This window comes from Callithrix jacchus, chromosome 4 (genome assembly GCF_049354715.1).
Source record: "Callithrix jacchus isolate 240 chromosome 4, calJac240_pri, whole genome shotgun sequence".
NCBI classification, from domain to species: Eukaryota; Metazoa; Chordata; class Mammalia; order Primates; family Cebidae; genus Callithrix; species Callithrix jacchus.
The window spans coordinates 38,635,081-38,657,624 of NC_133505.1; the positions used below are offsets into that span (position 1 = coordinate 38,635,081).

The 22,544-nt window shown below is 46.5% G+C and overlaps 1 protein-coding gene across 11 annotated transcripts in view; it reads left to right on the plus strand.

The window, feature by feature from the left end:
* The window catches only part of LOC108590331 (putative uncharacterized protein C6orf52), a 231,302-nt gene that overhangs the window by 73,731 nt on the left and 135,027 nt on the right, over positions 1 to 22,544 (plus strand). For 4 of the 11 annotated variants that reach the window (XR_013534003.1, XR_013534004.1, XR_013534002.1 and 1 more), the window contains 2 exons: positions 17,001 to 17,158; positions 18,946 to 21,629. The exons of 1 other annotated variant lie outside the window; for it this stretch is intronic. The gene's annotated coding sequence lies outside the window, so the exon portion shown is untranslated. Of the gene's footprint in view, positions 1 to 982; positions 4,903 to 17,000; positions 17,159 to 17,225; positions 17,271 to 18,945; positions 21,630 to 22,544 lie in introns of those variants that run through there. 6 more of the 11 variants (XR_013533999.1, XR_013534005.1, XR_013534006.1 and 3 more) reach the window with 4 other exon arrangements.

Genomic DNA, 22,544 nt, shown 5'->3' on the forward strand with positions numbered 1-22,544 from the left:
CCCCTTTATCATTTATGCTTAACAATTTTCAATTCATTCATTCAATTTTTAGAAAACCCATATTATTCGTAATCTTGAAAAATTCCATGTCCAGATACTAGGCAGGGTAATATGTGTGTTTTAATTTGTTAGGGTGGCCATGACAAAGTACCACACACTGGGTGACTGAAACAACAGAAATTGCCAGGTGTGGTGGCTTATGCCTCTAATCCCAGTATTTTGGGAGGCCATGGCCAGTGGATCATGAGTTGAAGACATCAAGATCATCGTGGCCAACATGGTGAAATCCTGTCCCCACTAAAAATGCAAAAATTAGCTGAGCATATTGGCACAGAACGCAGGAGGAAGAAAAATACCTGAAACTTGGCCTTTTTATGGCCCCTAAAAGGCTGAAATATAAAAATATAAATTGGTAGACAAGTTGAACAATATTAGAAATATTTCAAAAGCATAATTTTATACCTTAAAACATCTATGCCATGCCCCGTGTCTCAGGACTGTAATCCCAGCACTTTGGAAGGTCAAGGTGGGTGAATCACTTGAGACCAGCAGCTCAACACCATCCTGTCCAACATGGTGAAATCTTATCTCTACCAAAAAAAATACAAAATTAGGTGGGTATGATGGGGCATTCCTGTAATCACAGCTACTGGGACGGCTGAAGTAGGGGAATTGCTTGAAGCTGGGAGGCAGTTGTTGCAGTGAGCCTGGATTGTGCCATTGCACTCCAGTCTGGGCAACAATAGAGAAAGTCCATCTGAAGGAGGAGGAGTGGGAATATAGTAGAGACAGTGTCTAACCTGACCAATTCAGACCAAATGTCTAAATTTTGAAGTCATTTTATTGTATTTCATCAATAATTTTAAAATCTTTGTATACTAAAGATTACCACAGTCACATGAACTAAAAGGCATTTGAGTTAAAATTTCTATTTTTCTGGTAAAATATTTAAGCACTTGCTTTTTTTGTTTTTTTCTTTCAGATGGAATTTTGATTTTGTTGCCCAGGCTAGAGTACAACTGCAAGGTCTTGGCTCATCACAACCTCCACCTCCTGTGTTCAAGCAACTCTCCTGCTTTGGCTTTCAGAGTAGCTGGGATTACAGGCACCTGCCACCACGCCCAGCTAATTTTTTGTATATTTAATAGAGATGGAGTTTCATCATGTTGATCAGGTTGGTCTCGATCTCCTGACCTCAGGTGATCCACCTGCCTCAGCCTCTTAAATTGCTGGGATTATAGGCATGAGCAATCACACCTGGCCTGCTTTTTCTATAAGCCAGTGTATTAGAGCTCTTCTGTATATTTTGGTAACTGAACCGTCACATGTGCACATGACACATGTAAATACATACACATACAGGCACACAGATAGAAGTAGATCTTATAGATTTATAAGATTCTTCAATTGCCAGTATAAATGTTTTATTTTCATTTTCTTCAAGACTGGGTCATGGTCTGCCACTCATACTGGAGTGCAGTGGCATCATCCTAGCTGACTATGACCTTGAACTCCTGGGCTCAAGCCATTTTCCTTCCTCAGCCTCCTGAGTAGCTAGTGTCGCAGAATTTTGCTCCTTAGTCAACTATAACTGGGTTCTTGTCAAAAGACCAGGAAAGACTAGGCTCATGGGCACATTGAGGGGTGAGTAGAGCAGGATTTCTTGGGTGAAAAAAGAAAAAAAACAGCTGTCAGCAAACTGAGAGAAAGTCCTGCTAACAGGATCCCACCTCACAGACTGAATTCCAGGGCACCACACACAAGCTGAAGAGACCAGGCTCCTCCCTGCCTGCCGAAGGTGTGAATTTCTGGAGGCTCCACCCCATTCTCCCAGTGTGCGGGCGGATTGGCGATTCTCTGGTGATCCTTTTTTATATGTGTAGGCATTTGGCTGTCTCACTAGGACTACAGGTGCGCCACGCCATGCCCAACTCATATTTTTATTTTTTCTGTGTTACCCAGGCTGGTCTCCAATTGCTGAAGCCAAGTGATCATCCTACCTTAGCTTCTCAAAGTGCTGAAATTACAGGCAGGAGCCACCATACCTTGCCTGGCTGGAGTGCAGTGGCGCCATTTCAGCTCACTGCAACCTCTGCCTCCCAGGTTCAAGTGAGTCTCCTGCCTCAGCCTCCTGAGTAGCTGGGACTACAGGCAACTGCCATCACACCCTGGGACTACAGGTGTGAGCCACTGCACTCGGCCTATCATAGGGTCTTATAAGGAGATCAATTGCATTTAGATAGTGCTTTTAATTTGGTCTGTATCTTTTAACTGGACCATTGGATTCAGGGTAGAGCCCACACTGAATTTTGGGTTCTCAAAAAGATAGCAATGCCCTGGGGACCTGGCAATGCAATATTTTCAGTGTGTTTTGCTACAAAAACATTCTCTCAAGGCTGGGGGCAACCCAGTGCCAATCAGCCCACTCTGTGATCAGCCCATTTCCCAGCCATTATATTAAGTTTTCTCACAATACAAAGTAATTTCTGATGCCATCCAAAGCCAAAATCAGGTCACGCAATGCAAGGGAACAGAGTTTTAGATCTGAGAGATCTTTGTCCTCTCTTGGATTCCCCCTTGGGATTCCTGGAGGAAAAAACAGCAGGTTTTAACAAAAATCAGTGTGTGGTGCCTTTTGTGTTTTTCTTAAGTGATCCCAAGCTATTCAATTTTTATTTTATTTTATTTTATTTTTTTCTTATATGGCACCAAGGTTGGCAAGAGGAAGGAGGGGCTGATAGAAATAAATAGGGACGGCCGGGCACAGTGGCTCACACCTGTAATCCCAGCACTTTGGGAGGCTAACGCAAGCAGATCATGAGGTCAGGAGTTTAAGACCAGTGTGGCCAATATAGTAAAACCCGTCTCTACTAAAAATGCAAAAACTAGCCAGGTGTGGTGGTATGCACCTGTAATCCCAGCTACTCAGGAGGCTGAGGTGGGAGTATCACCTGAACCCTGGAGGCAGAGTTTGCAGAGAACCAAAACCACACCATTGCACTCCAGCTTCCAGCCCAGGTGACGAAGTGAGATTCCATCTCAAAAAATAAAAATAAAAAGGAAATAAATAGAGAGATAGGGAAACAGAGGGAGTGCATGTGACTAGCAGGAGGTTTAAGAGAGGCAGTCAGCTGACTGAGAAATGTTTACACAGAGAGAACAGAGACCTTAAAACGATATATACACACTAAAGTCTAAAATATCAGTTGTAATGAAGTCAAATTTTGACTATAAGAGCTCTAAAAAGTCCTTTCAGATCCCTTATCACCAGATGTTAGCCAGGAGGAGCAGTTGATATTCCTGGCTTTTCACCTTCTTTACCAAAAGGTATCCTCCCAAGCGCCTTAACTAACGACTCTTAGGCCACAAGTGGGTGGCCTTTGTTGTTCCTTGATGAGGTAGCAAACCTGAGCCATAGCAGAAGTGTTTAATCTTTTTTTTTTTTTTGAGACAGTGTCTTGTTCTGTTGCCCAGGCTGCTTACGGCAACCTCCACCTCCCAGGTTCAAGCAATTGTCTTGCTTCAGCCTCCAAGTAACTGGGACTACAGGCTCTCACCACCACACTCGGCTAATTTTTGTATTTTTAGTAGACTCAGGGTTTCACCATGTTGGCCAGGATGGTCTCAATCTCTCAACCTCATGATCTGCCCACCTCAGCCTCCCAAAGTGCTGGGATTACTGGTATGAGCCACCGTGCTCAGTCGATAAGTGTGTAATTTTAACTACCAGAGTGTTTGAAGTCAGATTTTTTTGCTCTTAATTTAGTCAAGGGAATCTGTTAAGGCTAGCCATGACACTACTATGTGTCCTCTTAAAACCTGATGTTTTCATTAATTGTTTAGAAGAAGAGATCTCTGAAATCTTTAAATTAAAAGCACACAGAGAGAGGCTGAGAAGGTGGTCTTGTTATGTAAATGAAACCTCTTGGGTAGTCAAATTCTTTGTCTTTTTTAACCAGCTGGGGGTTTTAGAGGTGCGACTTGACTTTCTGCAGCTGTGGGGTTTCCAGTATAGCTCCTGGGTCAGGGATCTCTACCTGCCACCCAGAGGCCTATACCTAAGACAGGGAGCCCCCTGGGCTTCTTGGTACAGGTGGACTGAAACTAATGGGCTAGTAAAAGAGAAACAGAGGTCAAATTTCTTACAGCCAGACCCTGCAGCACAGCTTCCCAGGGTCTCAGCGCCCTGGCTGGCGCTCCCCTCCCAACTCCCCTCACCAAGCCCCTGGTCCCACCACACGGCTGAGGTGGCCCAAGCCAGAGAGTTGCTGGAGCAGCAGCTGGAGTGGATCAGGCCCTAGTGGTCAAGATCCAGAACCTGAAGGAACAAATAAGGAGGCACCAAGAGAGCCTGTGAGGAGACACCCAAGCTTCAGTGTCCATGGCACCCCTCAGCACTGGAAATACTGTGCATCACTACCCAGGAGCCCCAGGATCAGAAGTATCCCAGCTGCTCCCAGGCCACTGGGAAAATGGAAGAGACCACAAAAGGCCAGAAGTTGGCTGTGTGGTGGTAATACTGTGTCAACTTGGTTGGATTGAAGGATGCAAAGTATTGATCCTGGGTGTGTCTGGGAGGGTGGTGCCAAAAGAGATTAACATTTGAGTCAGTGGACTGGGAAAGGCAGAGCCACCCTCAATCTGGGTGGGTGGCATCTCATCAGCTGCCAGCATGGCCAGAATATAAAGCAGGCAGAAAAATGTGTAAAGCCTAGACTGGCTTAGCCTCCCAGCCTGTATCTTCCTCCCATGCTGGATGCTTCCTGCTCTCAAACATCAAACTGAGTCCCCATCAGCTTTGGGACTCAGACTGGCTTCTCTGCTCCTCAGCTTGCAGATGACCTGTTGTGGGACCTTGTGATCGTGTGAGTTAATACTACTTAATAAATCTCCATATATATATCATATTAGTTCTGTCTCTCTAGAGGACTCTGGCTAATACAAGAAGGTAGTGGAGGAGCCAGGGCTCTGCAGCCTCAGTCATCTTTCCTTGACCTCACCGCAGTGCACCTCAGCCTTGCAGGAATTTACCCTGGATCGTGTCCTAAAATAACCTCCCCAAACACAGTAAGAAGATGTAGCACTTACAGATACCACAGAAACACATGTCTTTCATTTCTAGTTAAGATGTTAAAAATTCTGACAATCAAGAATGGGAGTACAGGGGTGGTGCTGATGCAGAGGAAGGAAGCCATGGGGTGGGGGCTGTCGGGGGTGTGAGCAATGGTGTCTCCTTCACCCCCACACTCATGTCCTCTCCTGAAGGACAGATGGTCACATTCCAGAATTGGTGAGTCATCTACTGCATCTGTTCAATTGAAGAGAAAATATGGCATGGTCAGAATAAGGCATGAAAAGGGGAAAGTGAGGCAGGAACCCATGGCACACATGCAGATGCTGGTGTACTGTGTGGGTTCAGAGGACAGACTCGGGGCTGAGGAAAGACATGTAATATGATGCGAGAAGACAGAGACCCCACACAGAGGCCAGGAAAACAGCCCAACACAGCATCAAAGGCCAGGGGCATGAACCGGTAACACGTCCATTATGTATCAGGTGCCCATGACCTACACGACAGGCTTCAGAACAAACATACTAACAAAGAGGGAGGATCCAAAAGTTTCATGAGCTCAGCACTCACTGTGGAGGAGACGTCTGTCTCATCAGACAGCTCCTAACACTCACCTCAAAGCTATGCTGCCCATCACTGAGGATCCTGGCATCGTTCTCATGTGACGCGAATGTGATGGCCAAGCCCTGACCAAACCAGCCTGCTCTGGCCACCTGAAAGGAGACAGAGAGTAGAAGCAGAAGACCCCCAGGGCAAAGACACCCAGAGGAAGGGATGAGGATATAAGGTAAATAAGATGCAAAAAATAACAGGAGAGTGGGGGTCCTTCAGGGTGTGGGGCTAACCTGATGCAGGTAGGGGTCGGAATTCTCACTCATGTCATAGATAAAGGCAGTGTTGATCCACTTGATGTCTGTGATGTGGCCAAATAGGATGGTAACCTTAGAATTGCTCATTGAAAATCCTTTGTGGTCATTCTTGGACACACGTGCAGAGCAGCAAACAATTGCAGTCACCTGAGGTGGTTCCTTGGCTTCCCGTTCAGTTTTCCTTAGGCCTCAGCTGCTGCCATCACCGCTGGCTGCCCTCCCCATTCCCCTAAATTCCAGATGGGTGTGAGGAGGTAGAGCAGGAAGAAATAGTGGATTGTGGATTGAGGTGCCATTTCCCAGCATTGGCGGTGGTGAGGGGACAGATTCATAAGCTGGCATTGAAGAGGCTCCTGCCCTTTGCACAGCGTGTTTGGTCACCCCAGTGCTCATGGTGAACCCTGAGAAGAAAGAGGAACTTGACTGTCTACAGAAAGTGCTAGTGCTGAGAAGGAGTGTAAGCGCCTGCAGGACGATGACTAAGGTCACCTGAGAGGGTGAGACAGGTGTCTGGTCCTAGACTTGGGGACCTTCTCCAGCAATTATGCAGCCTGTCATCTGTGCCCGGCATTTCCCTCGCATGTCTGACTTTGGCTTGGAGGAACAGGGTCTGAGGAGTGCGAGGTAAGGAGGTGAGGTCTGGGTGAGGCTTGAGTTGCAAGTTGGCAGGGATATTCCCACCAACCTGGTCCTTGTTGTCTGATCCATTTTCTTGTGCCAAGAGTCCTGGAACGTGGGGGCTGGGGAGGGGAGCGCAGAGGTCTGGCAGAGCCAGTGTCAGCAGGTCCCCTCCATTCTGACATCACCACTTCAGAGCACCTGGAGGAAAGCTGCTCCTCTGTGGAGTCCTCAGGTATCCATGCAGCTTCTCTGTGGTCAGCCTTGCCTGTGTGCCTGTGTGTGCTGAGAAGGGATCGGAGGGGAAAAGCATCACCAGGCACTTGCTTGGGCATCCTCGTTCCCTCCTGAGACACACCCGGCCCACTGCCCACAGAGCCCGGCCACCGCAGGGAAATTAGAACCATGGCTACAAGAAGCCTCCCACACTCCAGCATGTCAGGTTCCCAGTCTGGGTCGAGAGGCGCCGCCTTCAACCTCTCTCCCTTTACAGAGGAAGTGACTCACCATTTTCATTACTTTGGCAGCGTCTGTGATTCCATGAGCTGCAGCTCTAGCTCCGTGGAAATCCCCTGTGCCTGTGTAAGCCAGACTTCACTGTTAGGGCTTGCACTCAAATAACTCAAGCGATTCATTTACAATTTGTATGGTCCCTGTGGGGAAAGGGAGGGAGACTTAGATACCATCGCATTTTTCTACCTGCTAAGCAATTTTAAGTGAGATGTTGTTTTTTAAAGGCATGCCTCCTCCTGCTCACCTCCTGCCTCCTGTCTTGACAGGTCCATGCCCACCTGCCCTGGAGACAGCTTCAGGCCTAAATTGGGCGCCTGAGCCCTGCACCATGTCCAGGGAGAGGAGGGGATGTTGCGAAGGAACAGGGCAGCAGGAAAGAGGGAAGTGGCACTGATTTCTCTGTTTGTTCCCAAAAAAAAAAGGAAATTGTGGCTTTTTTTTCAGAGTCCAGTGGAAAAACTGCCAATAGTGACAGGGCTGTGAGAGGCCAGGGTGGCATTCAGCCTTGGGACAGTAATACAGTCTGTGTAAACCCTGCTGCTTGATCCCCACATCTGACAGAGGATGGGCTGGCCTACCTGAATTCTATGCATATGTCTCAGCATTTCCTGTGATCCAGAGCCTCACCACTGCCTATACAGACATGGGCAAACAGAAGAGTCTGGAAAGTCATATTGAACCAGCAAAAGTCATACTTAGGGGATAAGCCTTCTATGCTTATACCCTCTTCTGCAGCCTCTTCTGGATTGGCTGAGGGAGGCGCATGAGGTCTGCAGACTTCACAGGGAGATAGTTTACTTGGCACAGGATTGCTTTGATCGGCACAGGACAGCACAGAATGTTGTAAAATCACTTTTACAGATGATTGGGATTTTATCTTTATCTACTGCAGCCAAACTTGAGGAAATCTGTTCTTCACAGTTGCACCAGTGTGCAGCTTTGGGGCTTGTTCAGGACATAAAATTCTTACTATGGAATGAATGAGTGTGAAGGCCCCTGAGTGGTGTTTAAGTCCCCTGGCCACTGTGTCCTGGCTGAATGTATACATGCAGGTGGCGTCTCTAAATGGCTCATACAAAGTGCTGTTGCCACGGCCTCCCCAGCAAATGTTTACAGATTGCGGAGCTTTCAGATCTTTGTGTGCTGGATGCTGACTGCTTAGAATTTTCCTAGGATGTACTCACTGCTTCTGCCTTGTGTTTCTCTTCACTTGAATTGATACAAAAAGTGTAAACATCAGTGGTTGACAGAGAGAACTGTGTCAAGTGGATGGTTCCATTTTTCATGGTTACAAGGGAGACTGGGAGCTTAGCACTGAAGCACTTCACAGGGGTTCCTGCTGAAGATGCACACAGCATACACACCCACAGACACAGCTTGGATTTGCTGGACAAACCCAAAGAGAGCCACATCATCTGAACAAAATAGGATTTCTTCTGTCTCCATTGAGGTCCTCACCCCTCTCCACAGAGCAGTAAAGTGCACAGCAGAGGACAGGGAGCACTGTGGCCACACCAACATTCTCCACCAAAGGCACTGTGTGGAAAGGGCTGCTTAGCTCTCTTCTGTCTACTGCAGCAGAGGCGTGCGTTAGCTTTTACAGACATGTAAATGGAAGATGGCATCTCTTCTGCAGTAGAAGTATTTCCATGGATGGCATTGGGCAGCGAGAAGTGGTTTTTATTGAATGCTTAGAGTTTTTTTTTTTTTTTTTTGAGATGGAGTTTTATTCTTCTTGCCCAGGCTGGAGTGCAATATTGATATCTTGGCTCACTGCAACCTTCGCCTCCCAGGTTCAAGTGATTCTCCTGCCTCAACCTCCCAAGTAGCTGGCACTACAGGCATGCACCACTGCGCCCAGCTAATTTTTGATTTTTAGTAGAGACGGGGTTTCACTATATTGGCCTGGTTGGTCTCTATCTCCTGACCTCGTGATCTGCCCATCTTGGCCTCCCAAAGTGCTGGGATTACAGGCGTGAGCCACCACACCCAGCCTCTGTATACTTTCTTTCGTAGTTCTGGCTAAAAGTCATAAAGAATCTGCAATCAGTGTTACTTAATACTCTTTTCACCCTTACCCAAATCTTGTCACAAAGAATGAATGAATTTCTGTTTGGAGAACTTGTTAATGTAGTGGCCTAACGCTGTGATTTTAAGAAGAAAATGCACAGCAAAGTTCTATGTAGCTGAAGGGCATGGCATCAACATGGTCTGTTCCCTGGCCATTGATGGTACCACTAAGTGCCTTACTAATGTCACTGTCCACCTGAAGGCCTAATGTATACAGCTCCCATCATTGTTATTAGTATTATTTTGAGATGGAGTCTTGCTCTGTCACTCAGGGTAGAGTGCAATGGTACAATCTCAGCTAACTGCAATCTCTGCCTCCCAAATTCAAGCAATTCTCCTGCCTCAGCCTCCCGAGTAGCTGGGATTAGAAGCATTGCGTCATATTTTGTTGGGTATTATTGAGGTGGTGGCCTTATTGAGTCTTGTGTTTCCCTTCTAACAATGCTTCAGCACTGATTTCATACAAGGGAGCTTGAATGAATAAATAAATAACATTTATTTTTTAAAAAGTCATGCTTTTGGGTTAGGGAAACCTCTAGGATATTTAAGTGAATTCCCTGAACAATGTGAACACTGTAAGCAGGTGGGTGCATTGCTCTCTGATGCTCTCTCCCTACAGAGCCTTTGTTCAGCCTCCTCCACCCTGCCCCCTGCACTAGGAGGCTGACCATGACAGGTACAGCCTGTGCCCCTTCACCATCTGGCTTCTGCTTGGGTTTGGATGATAACAGGCACCTCAGGAGATGGGAGTGTGGGAGGAGAAGTAACATAGGGTTTCATTTCTCTCACTCCCTCTGGGCAGCTCTGTGGTTCTGTAATCACTTCAGCCTCTACCTACAGCCACTGGCATGCGGGGCTGCCCCTACTGAAAGCTATAGATTTCCTTGAGTTCTGGAAACTGCTCCTTTCCTTGCTCTTTTATCATCCCAGGGAGCTTCAGTGCCCCTTGTTGCTTTCTTTTTTTTTTTTGAGACGGAGTTTCGCTCTTGTTACCCAGGCTGGAGTGCAACGACGCAATCTCAGCTCACCGCAACCTCCGCCTCCTGGGTTCAGGCAATTCTCCTGCCTCAGCCTCCTGAGTAGCTGGGATTACAGGCACACGCCACCATGCCCAACTAATTTTTTTTGTATTTTTAGTAGAGATGAGGTTTCACCATGTTGACCAGGATGGTCTCAATCTCTTGACCTTGTAATCCACCCGCCTCAGCCTCCCAAAGTGCTGGGATTACAGGCGTGAGCCACGGCGCCCAGCCGCTTTCTTAGCCTTGCTGACATCTGTGTAAAAGGTACAATCTCAGGCCAGGAGCAGTGGCTCATGCCTGTAATCCCATCACTTTGGGAGGCTGAGGTGGGTGGATCACCTGAAGTCAGGAGTTTGAGACAAGCCTGACCAATATGGAGAAACCCCATCTCTACTAAATATACGAAATTAGCCAGGCATCATGGCGCATGCCTGTGATTCCAGCTACTGAGGAGGCTGAGGCAGGAGAATCAGTTGAACCCAGGAGGCAGAGGGTGCAGTGAGCTGAGATTGCCCCATTGCACTCCATCCTGAGCAGCAAGAATGGAACGCCATCTCAAATAAATAAATAAATAAATAAAAGGAAGAAAAAGGTATCATTTCTTTTCTACCAGGTCCCTGACTAACCACACGGTGCACCCAAGACACTGCATTAACACATCTATTCAGTGTTAATTTAAAAAATTGACTTACTACAATAAAAAGGGAAAATAAGATGTTCTGGAAACAGAGCAGGAAGGAAGGCAAAGGTGGAAACAATCAATTTGGGGTGTCTGAGAAGCCCCAAGTGCAGAGGCTGCCCCGAGTCTTTAGAAGACAAGAAACAGAACTCACGACCCAAAAGTGAGAGACAGAGCCTGGCCAGAGCGTGATGATGACGGCTCCCCTACAGGATGCTATTCCTGGAAATCTCTGATCAGAGGGACGAGGTCAATGTGTGAAAATACAGACACATACAAAGTGCAGCTGAGGGCAGGATGGAGAGCTGCCAGGACCTGCCCTTGACCTCCATGGACTTGGAGAAAGGCTCACCCTGGAGATGTGTGAGGCCTCCAACCTGGAGCAGCACCCGCCCCTAAAGACCAGGCACAAATCACACCACAAGGAGGGATCCAGACAAATAGACGAGGAATGACCTCAGCAGGAACTTTGTGGAGCACAGAGCGAGGCCGCACACCACTCAGCACCTGCCCCTCCACCCGCCCTTCTCTCCCCACCTGCTCCTGCCTCAGCACAGAAAATCCTTATAATCCAAAAAAGGGAACCTATCCTCCATTTTTTTTTTTTGAGACAGAATTTTGCTTTTGTTACCCAGGCTGGAGTGCAATGGTGTACTCTCAGCTCACTGCAACCTGCACCTCCCAGGTTCAAGTGATTCTCTCACCTCGGTCTACTGAATAGATGGGATCACAGGTGCCTGCCACCACAACCAGCTAATTTTTGTATTTTTTAGGAATAGGTTTTTGCCATGTTAGCCAGGCTGGACTCAAACTCCTGACCTCAGGTGATTCACCCACCTCAGTCTCCCAAAGTGTTGGGATTACGGGCATAAGCCACTGCACCTGGCCTCCATGTTCTCTTTTTTTTTTTTTGGGGGGGGGAGGAAGGCAGGAAGGGAGGGAAGAAGGATGGTAGGGAGGAAGAAAGGGATGAAGGAAGGAAGGGAGGAAGCAGGGAGGGAGGGAGGGAAGGGAAGGAAGGAAATCAAGCAATGAGAGAGACGTTGCTGACCTGGATCTAGAGGTTTACAAGTTGATTTCTTTTTTTTTTTTTGAGAGAAAGAAGGAAAAAAAAAATAATAAGTAAAGGAGAGGAAGAAAGAGGAAGAGAAAGAGGGAGAGTAAATGGAAATATTGCTTTATTTTGAAAAAAATTGGGTTTTATTAATGGCCAATCAATGTTTCATTTAAACTTATGGGTAGGTGTGATGTGGTATTGACAAGAATGTATATTTTGTGTATTTGAAGTGGAGAGCTCTATAAATATTTATTAAGTTTACTTGTTCCGGATCTGAGTTCGAGTCCTTGATATCCTTATTAATTTTCTGTCTCATTGAGTCTAAGTCTCTATGTATCTGGGTGTTAGGATCGTTAGCTCTTGTTGTTGCATTGATCCTTTTACTACTGTATCTTTGTTACTTTAAAATCTATTTTATCCGCTACGAGATTTGCAACTCCTGCTTTTTATTTATTTATTATTTATTTTTGCTCTCTATTTGGTTGGTAAGTCTTTCTCCATCCCTTTGTTTTGAGTCCTTGTGTATCCCTGCATGTGAAACAGGTCTGGATGTAACATGCCATTGGGTTTTGGCTGTGTCTTTTGATTGGGGGATTTAGTCGATTTAAATTTAGGGTTACTGCCATTTGATGTTGACTGGCTGTTTAATCCATTCGTTGGTGTAAATTCTTCTTTATGTTGGTGCTCTTTACTTTTTGGTGTATTTTTAGAAAGGCTAATACTGGTTGTTTCTTTCTGTGTGTAATGCTTCTTTCAGAAGCTCTTGTAAAGCAGGCCTGGTGGTAATAAAATCTCTGAGTTCTTGCTTGTTCATAAAAGATTTTATTTTTCCTTCAGTTGTGAAGCTTAGTTTGGCTGGATATGAAATTCTGGGCTGAAGGTTCTGTTCTTTGAGGATGTTGAATATTGGCCCCCACTCTCTTCTGGCTTGTAGAGTTTCTGCTGAGAGATCTGCTGTAAGTCTGATAGGCTTGCCTTTGTGGGTAACATGACCTTTCTCTCTGGCTGCCCTTAGTATTTTCTCCTTCGTTTCAACCCTGGTGAATCTAACGATTATGTGCCTTGGGGTTGTTCTTCTTGAGGAATATCTTTGTGGTGTTCTCTGTATTACCTGGGGTTGAGTGTTGACCTGCTTTGCTAGTTTAGGAAAATTTTCCTGAATAATATCCTGAAGGGTATTTTCCAGCTTGGATTCATTCTCTCCGTTGCATTCAGGTACACCTATCAAACGTAAATTTGGTCTTTTCACATAGTCCCACATTTCTTGGAGACTTTGCTCATTCCTTTTTATCCTTTTTTCTCTAATCTTTTCTTCACGTTTTATTTCATTAAGTTGGACTTTGACCTCTGATATCCTTTCTTCTGCTTGAACAATTCGAGTGTTTAAACCTGTGCATACTTCTCGGAGTTCCTATATTGTATTCTTCAGTTCCATTAATTCACTCATACTCCTCTCTAAGTTGTCTATTCTCAATAGGATTTCATCAAACTTTTTTTCAAAGTTCCTAGTTTCTTTACATTGGGCTACAACGTGTTCTTTTAACTCACCGAAGTTTGTTATTATCCATTCCTTGAAGAGTGATTCTGTCATCAGGATGCGCTCATTCTCCATCAAGCCTTGTTCCATTGTTGATGTGGAACTGTGATCATCTTTAGAGGGAGAGGCGTTCTGATTTTGAGTGTTCTCAGCTTTTTTACGCTGGTTTCTTCCCGTCATTGTAAATTTATCCTCCTGCCGTCTTTGAATTTACCAACTTTCAGATTAGGTCTCTTGAGTGGGCGTCCAGGTTGTTAGTTCCCAGGGCCAGAGCAGCAGCGTTAAAACTGATGGTGCTTTTCTGCCCAGGATTCTCCTGTCTGGCTTCCTTCTTGTGTCCATAGTAGGTGACTCTGCCTTCCCGGGGCTCCAAACCTCGGTCAGAAGGGGAACCGGTCCCGTTTACTCTGAGCTGAGCGCTGCCGCACCAAGGTGCAGTCACAGCCGCTGAGCCGGGCTCTGGTGTCCTGCTGGGGACCCATGCGGGTCCTCCGAACCTGTTTACTTTGCTCCAAGAGCTGCCGCGCCAAGGTGCCCGCGGAACTGCTGCGCCGGCCACGAGAGTCGAGTCGCGCTGGCCACCCGTGTGTTTCCTCCACTGGGGGATCTTCTGCTCCGTGAGCGACCAGATTTTGTCTGAACGTGTGGCGTCCTCTAGTTCTCTGCACCTTCCCTGAGAGCTGCAATCCCTGGATGTTAGCGATCGGCCATCTTGGATCGTTCACCTCCATGTTCTCTTAATAGTTTGTAATGTCTTAGCACAGCTTCAAAGAAGGGATGTGAGAAAAATAACTCAGAGCAAGACATCTATTTAGAGTGAGTGAGTCACAGGGGAGATCCGGGAGGGAAACACTGTAACCCTTTCATTCCAGAAAAGGAAGGTTGATCCAGGGAAGGGGACCCCAGGCCTGGATATTGGGACTCTGTGGAAGGGGTTCTGGGGTATTGGGGGAATGGGTCCCTCTCCCTACATCCTCCCTGTGCTATGCTTGGGAGGAGGCACAGTTCATCAGCTACACAGCTGGGGGAAGAGAAGTCAGGATTCAGAGACAAGGGAGCTGAGAACAATCTGTGTCTTGCTGGTCTGCACAAGGCAGCTCCAAACTGTGGAGAACACGGTAATGACCAGAATCAGCTCAGCCACTCTCAGCCTCGACACCCTAAGCATTATGGGCAGCCCATCGCCATCCCCTACCTTCAAATCCAGGGATCCCCCACAACCCAAAGCTGCTCCCCAGCCTCAGCTCCTGTTGGCAATGGGCCCCAAAGATTATATTTCAGGAAGCTGTGAACACCACATCAGCATCAGGGACCCTGTCACCACCTGGAGAATGAAAATAAAGAGGACCCAGCAGAGCCTGCAGAAGGAGACTGTATTTGAGGCAGGACTGTGGGATGGGTGAGGAACAGGACCATGGCTCCAACGCTCTCTATTCCAGGGGTTCAAGATGAGCTTCTCCTGCCACCCCTTCCTTGTTGATTTTAATAGAGTAGACCCTCCTGACATTCTTATGAGGAGAGAAGACCCTGTTAGGTGCCATGGTAGAGGGGGGCCCAAGTGTCATGAATACCTCATTTATATTGCTACCAGCTGAGATTAGGAAATTAAACTGTTAAATTCAGAACAGGAAGAAAAGAAAGCGGAGGACCCTGAAATCAGCGTCCTGAATGTCTGTTTGCAGTGAAGGTCTTTCCTTCAGGGTTAGGGCCACCCAGTATCGTGGTCCTGACATTGCTATCCTGCTGTTCACATCTGTGAATGGGGCTGGACCCCCACCTTCCTCCAATATAAATAACTAGGAGGATCTGTCCACATATGCCTGGTACCTACATATTAGCTCATAATGTACAACAGTTTGGTAATATTTTATATCTTGTAGGAAATAAACAAAATAGAAGAATATTTTTATTAAAGATAATTCAGGTTATATGAGAATCAGATTCCAGGGGTCCTGGGTACCTGATCTCAATGTTTAGAATCCTCATGGGGGATCAGCGGAGTACAGAGCCCAGAAATGGCCATGAGACCTGAAGCTCCCTTGTGTAAAGGACCCTCCCCTGCACCCTGGGGCTCAGAGGGAACAGCACAGCTGACCCCAGGGTCTCCAGCCCTTAGCCTCTACTGTCAGCCTGCACTTTCTCAGCCTTCCAGAACCAAGCTTCTGGTTCCCAGCAGCCTCCTCTCTCACCCTTCGCCTTCTCTGATTGGGACCATTGGCCACTTGACAGGCAGTGCCCTCCTTGTCAGTCTGCCTGGTTCCCTCTCAGGGCATGTGGCTTAGTGGCTTCACCATCCCCAGCTCTAGCAGGAGCAGGGAGAAGTGACTAAGCAAGTCTCCCACTCACAGTGGGATCCCAACAGGTGAGAAAGGGCAAAGCCATCTCTCCAGCCTCTTCCATACATGAGAACTTCTTGCATATCCCATCTCCAAAGACTGGAGCAGGAAGCAGCAGGAAGCCAGCAATTGTTCCCATGATGGTTAGGATGAGCTTGGAAGGTGTTTCTGAGAAGGGAATGACAGGGGCCTGGACTTACAGGTCAAAATCTTGACCCTGCCACAGGGCCCAGAGCAGCTTTCACTATGCCAGTTCTGTGAAGGGGTTTCCACCCCACTCCCTCTTTACCTACCTCAGTTTAAGGGGCCTGAGCAGCCCCTCATGCTCCACACAGCACGGGGATACCTGCTTCTCCCCAGAAGGCACCACCATAGCCACCCACTTCTAGAAGGTCCCATCCCCCAGGCCTGGGGCCCCCATGCTATGCATTTTGGGATCTGGTCCTCCCCTTGCCACAGTCACATCAGCATAATCTCTCCTGGGTAGAAGCCCCAAGTCCAGCATCTCAAGGCGACTTTTCCATTAGGACCCAAGTGAGGAGTCACAAGTGCTGATGGCTGCTCCGAGGAGAGTCAGAGGCTGAGCCAGACAGTAGATTCTCATAGACAGAGAAAGTGTAATGGGAATCTCATCAGCCTCCTTGTGAGAGGTGCAGCACCGATTTTCTTTCTTTTTCTTTTCTGTGTGTGTGTGTGTGTGTGTGAGAGAGAGAGAGAGAGAGAGAGAGAGAGAGAGAGAGAGAGAGAGAGCGTGAGAGAGTTGGAGTTGCACCCTTGTTGCCCAAGCTGGAGTGTAATGGCACAATCCCAGCTTGCTGCAACCTCCACCTTCCAGGTTCAAGTGATTCTCCTGCCTCAGGCTCCTGAGTAGCTGGGATTACAGGTGCACACCACCACACCCTACTAATTTTTTGTATTTGTAATAGAAGCAGGGTTTCAGCATGTCAGCCAGGCTGGTCTCCAACTCCTGACCTCAGGTAATCTGGCTGCCGCGGTCTCCCAAAGTGCCGGGATTACAGGCATGAGCCACAATGCCTGGCCAACAATTTTCAAAGTTAAAAATAGGTTCTGGATAAGCAATTTTCCTAATCTATCTCTAATGCTCTCTTTCTACAACTGTGTGTCATTGTCTACAAAGCTACTCTTTTGCTTCTAATGGGGATATTATATTTTAGTTTTAAAATTTTTGTTTCTTTTCTAATTTGCACTCACATTTTACATTCTTCAGATACTATCTGTTATAGTCCGATATTGAACCAGAAGTTGTTTGTTGGACTGCTTTCCTTCACTGTGTCTCTGCTGCTTCTGTTTCCCGGTGTTTCATCTTCTGATTACATATAAGAGCCCTCGGTGAAGATGGACCCAAGGGCATCACTGTTGACAAGGGTAACTGCTGTTCCCATTTACCTCCCTGCCCTCCTTCGCTCTGTCCACCCTCCCCACTTGCCCTCAGGAGAGCCTCAGGAGCCTGGACAGAATCCTCAATCACAAGAAGAAAGAAGATGGAAGAAAGAAAAGAAGAAAGGAAGAAAGAAGAAGGGAGGGGAGGGGAGAAGAGAAGGAGGAGGAGGAGGAGGAGGAGAAGGTGAAAGAGGAGGAGGATGGTGCTGGGTTTGACCCCTCTTCCTTCCCATAGGGACACCTCGAGGGAACACAATTCCAGCTCCAGGAGGTCCTGAGGTGCGTGAGGCCCTGAGGACCCCAGTACCTGCCCGCGGCAGCGTCTCCTTGCGAAGCTCAGGCTTCTGAGCGGCCACCTAGTGCAGTGACCCATTAGGGGTTCCCTAGTGGCCTCCGCAATCCAGAACCTCTCCTCTGAGCTGCGGTTTGTGCCGCTGTCCAGGTCTGCAGGTCCTGGTTCGGGACCTGAAATCTCCCCTATGGTAGGCGAACTGAAAGTGTCCCCCGAGGAATCTCCGTCCAGGGCCACTGCGCAGCTGCAGGTGCAGGCCCTGGACCTGTCCAGGTGTCAGCTCCAGGAAGGGCCCGGGATGGGAGGGAAGTCGCCCCGCCCCTCCTGTCTCAGCCCGCCCACCCCAACTCCTCCCTCCCTCTGTGATTGGTCCCAGCAGAAGTCAGTCATTATCTAGACTGAAGGAGAAACATGGAGCAAAATGTTACTAGTGCTTCCCCACCCGTGAGGGGTCAGATGAGGCCCCGCCCCCTCCACGCTAAGGATACCTTGTCGTGGCTGGTCAGTGTGTGGTGGGGGGTAAGACTGTGCCTGAAGCCTGACGTCACTCACAGGCTGGCCCTGGTGGTGGTGCCTGGAATGCAACATGGCAAGCTTTGGGAAAACGGCGCTGCAAGACCCAAGGCCCGCCCGCCCCCTGGCTGGCTCATAGTGCTTATGACAGATGGGGCTGGCTAGTGGGGGAACATGTAGTACCCCTAGCCTGGGTGCTGCCCTCCATAGAACACATTAACCCTAATGTGAGATAGGGACCCGCCACGACCTGTGCAAACATAACACGCGTCACCACACCAAAGGTGCGGTGAAACAAGTGGCCTCATCAAGGTCCGGCCCTGATGGACTTTGTACCCTTTGGGAGTTTTGGGGTCTGCGGGTACACAGGGTGGCCTTAGCTTACAGGGAACTGGACTGGACGTTGTTCCTGAGGGTGGCCTTATGGACCTGCCACTGTCCTCCCCACATTACCCAGACGCCTGCATAACTGAGAGGCACTACCCTTCCAGTTTTTGAAGTGCAGCGAGCCGTCTGGCAGTTCTATCCCTTAGTATTAACTGTTCCTGGAGCAGGTGTTATGACTACAGAGGAAGAAGTGACGGCTGTTGCAGAGCATACCGCTCTGGTTCTGAATTACACACCCAAGCAGGCCTCCTCCTGTTGACCGATGAGGTTAATCAGATTAGAAAAGTTGTGTTATAAGACTGGATGGCCTTAGACATAGTACCTGCTCCCAAGGAGACACCTGTGCTTTGTAGGAACACAGTGCTGTACATTTATCCCTGACAATCAGCAAAACATAACATCAGCCCTGCAAGGGGTCGCATGGGGAATAAAGGTGGTCAAGGGCCTTACTGATGACCCCCTCCAGAGGTGGTGGGCGTCCCTAGGTTCTGGCCTATGCTGGATCCTGATAGTCATAAGTGGCATAGCTGGAATCTTAGCAGTGAGTTGTTGCTCTCTGTATTGTTGTTGTGGATTATAGGTTCAGGAGTCCACCCTATGGGCAGGTGTCCCTACCCGGAAGACGCCATCGGCCTAGGGAGTGGAGTGCAAGGAGGATGGTGGTGCTTCAGTCAGAAATGGACCCAGGCAGCCTTCCAGTGCAGCATGACACAGTGGGTCTGGAGCTCAGGAGCATAAACCAATGCATTATGTAACAACGCCATGTAAGGCAGGTAATGTGACTACTCACGTAAGCTCCTGCTTACCTTGGAAGCATTATTGCCTGTAAAAAGTATAACTCCCTTGCTAACGATGTGCATAGTGCTTGCTCTCCCGCTCCCATACCGAGAGAAATAAAGCTCTGTCCCACCTGCCTACAATTCCATGACTGTTCTTTCAGCTACCTGCCACCTGTCCACTGACTCCCCTAGCCCCCCAGCTTGGGCTTGAACCTAACATATACGTACCACCATTAGCACTTAAACAAATCCAACAGAGAAAGAGATATTATGAACACTAGCAAAATACTTCAAGATCTTTGGAATAAATTTACTAAAAAATACACAAATGCAAACAGCAATGCTTTATTTAAGGATATTTAATAAAGAAGCATTCCATATTCATGAATTATAAGTCTCAATGTGACAAAATTTGTCAACGTTTTCCAAATCTCTTTACTGAACATAATTTTAATTAAAATTACATATTTTTTTTCCCCTGAGACAGAGTTTCTCTCTTGTCGCCCAGGCTAGGGTACAATGGCACAATCTCGGCTCACTGCAACCTCCGTCTCCCAGGTTTAAGTGATTCTCCTGCCTCAGCCTCCTGAGTAGTTGGGATTACAGGCATGTGCCACCATGCTCGGCTAATTTTTTGTATTTTTAGTAGAGATGGAGTTTCTCTTATTGGTCAATCTGGTCTCCAACTCCTGACCTCAGGTGTTCTGCCCTCTTTAGCCTCCCAAAGTGCTGAGATTACAGGCGTGAGCCACTGTGCCCGGCTTAAAAGTCTAATTTTTAAAGGAACTTGGAAAGGTACTTCTCCAAAACTGGAAAAGTTGCCAATGATAGAGAAAACACTCATGAAGTCAAAATGAATGGATTGACTTCATTTTATAGAGAGACATATTCTAAAGTCATCATCTTGGGATGACGAGAATGCTCTAAAATTAGATATGGTGATTTAAAAATCTGAATATGTGAAAAAACATTGAATTGTGTACTTTAAATGGTGAGTTTTATGTGATTTATATCTTACTAAAGTTTAATGAAAGAAACATAATGAGATGTCATGACAAATCTGCTAGAATTTCTAAATTAAAATCACTGACTATTCCAAATATTGGTGAGAATATGGACCATCAATAGCTGCCACACACTGCTCGCCATAGTGCAAATTGGTACAGTCACTTAATCTAGGACATCATCTCTTTGGGTGGGATATTATACACATACACCAGTAATTCCATTCCTAGGCATATTATTGTGAGAGATCTGTGCTCCAATATTGTGCTCCAGTGCACGTGTGCACCAACATACATGTGCAAGAAGGCTTATAGCAGCATCATTTGTAATTTTTAAATTCTAAAAGCAGAATGACCACAAAGGGAAAAGGATTAATTTAATGTGTGTTTTATTCATTCAATGCAATTCTACAAATAACAAAACAAGAACCCTTTAGAGACACCTATAACAACTTAGCAAGCATATATTTGAGCTAAAATAAGGTCTCATAAGAATACACATAGCACGATTCCATTTGTATAAAAAGTTCAAAATCTCTATGAAGTTTAAGATAACCTATATTGTTTTAGAGACATATGCATGGGGGTTAAGTTTGAAAGGTGTAAACAGGATTACTATGAAATCAGGATGAGGGGGAACTCTCAGGACGGCCAAGGGATTATTGCTATGGGAATTGGTATGGAAACTTCTGTTTTGTTTTTGTTTTCCTGACTTGTTCCTTTTTCAGACGGATTTCCCCTTTAAAACCCTTTGTTAAAATGAAAATATAATTCAGGCCCTTCACTTTGGTTGTAACTTACAGTGTAAGACTGGCAAAAAAGAAAAAAAGTAATGTTAGCTACTTGTGTATAATTGGACAAATTAACCTTTATTCACAAAAGAGATGGGCCCCGTGCTACACCACGAATCAGAGAAGAGACCGTGAACTGAAATGGGAACTTGGAATTGTCATTATTCTGTCATTATACTCAGGATCCTGTCCATGAAATATTGGAATACCGCTGTCCAATTCCCTTCTGCAGTGATGGAGTGTTTATGTCTGTGCTGTTCATTAGAGCACAGAAACAGACATTCATATTCTGTGAATTGTGAGTACTTGAAATGTGGCTAGTGCAAATAAGAAACTGACTTTTAAAATCTCTTTTATTTTAATTGATTGAAGGGTAAATAGGGCCCTGTGGACAAGGCAGAATTACAGAAACAAAATTCAGCATCTGGTGTCTCTGTTTTTTGCTCAGCCATCCATCATGTGACTGACTGCTTCATTGTTACTAATTTTGGAAAGATCCCATTTCAAGGAAAAATTGGATTTCAGCTTCTTCAGTGATGAGACTTTCTTGCACTCAGCAGCTAATAAAATACCTGAACCCCCACCAAAAACAAAAAAAACAAAAAAAAATGTTAATCTCTGTTATCTCTGGGTATAGAAAATATGCTGAATTCTTATTTGTATGTGAAATAAATGTGTTTTTCAATAAGAGATTTTGCTTTAAGGTGAGAAATTTATCCAAAATACAGTTTTTTATTTCCTTTTTCTCTTTCTTTCCTCTTTCCTTTCTTTCTCTTTTTTTCTTTTCTTTCTTTCCTTCTTTTCTTCTTTCCCTCTTTCGAGACAGGGTCTCTATTGCCTATGTTGGAGTGCAGTGGCGCAATCTTGGGTCACTGCAACCTCTGCCTCCCAGGTTTAAGCAATTCTACTGCCTCAGCCTCCTAAGTAGCTGGGATTACAGGTGCCTGCCACCACACCCTGATAATGTTTGTATTTTTAGTAAAGATGGGTTTCACCATGTTGGTTACTTATAATTATTATTGTTTGGCTACTATAGTGTAAATATCTTTTAAATCATCTGAAATTTAAAAATGTAGCAGCGTAATTCTATGCTGTATGAAAAAAAATTAAAATGCCCATCTCAGTTGCTCACACATGTAATCCCAGTACTTTGAGACGTCAAGGTGGGCTGATCACCTGAGGTCAGGAATTCAAGACCAGCCCAGCCAACATGGCAAAATGCTGTCTGTACTAAAAATACAAAAATTAGCTGGTCCTGCTGGCATACACCTGTAATCCCAGTTATTTGGGAGGCAGAGACAAGAGAATCTCTTGAACCAAGGATGTGGAGGTTGCAGTGAGCTGAGATAGCACCATTGCACTCCAGCCTGGGCAACAGAGCAAAACTCCATCTCATGTCTGTAATCCCAGCACTTTGGGAGGCCAAGGCAGGCAGATCACAAGGTCAGGAGTTGAAGACTAGCCAGACCAACATGGTGAAGCCCTGTCTCTACTAAAAATACAAAAATTAGCTGGGTGTGGTGGCACAAGTCTGTAATCTCAACTACTCAGGAGGCTGAGGCAGGAGAATCATTTGAACCCAGGAGGCAGAGGTTGCAGTGAGCT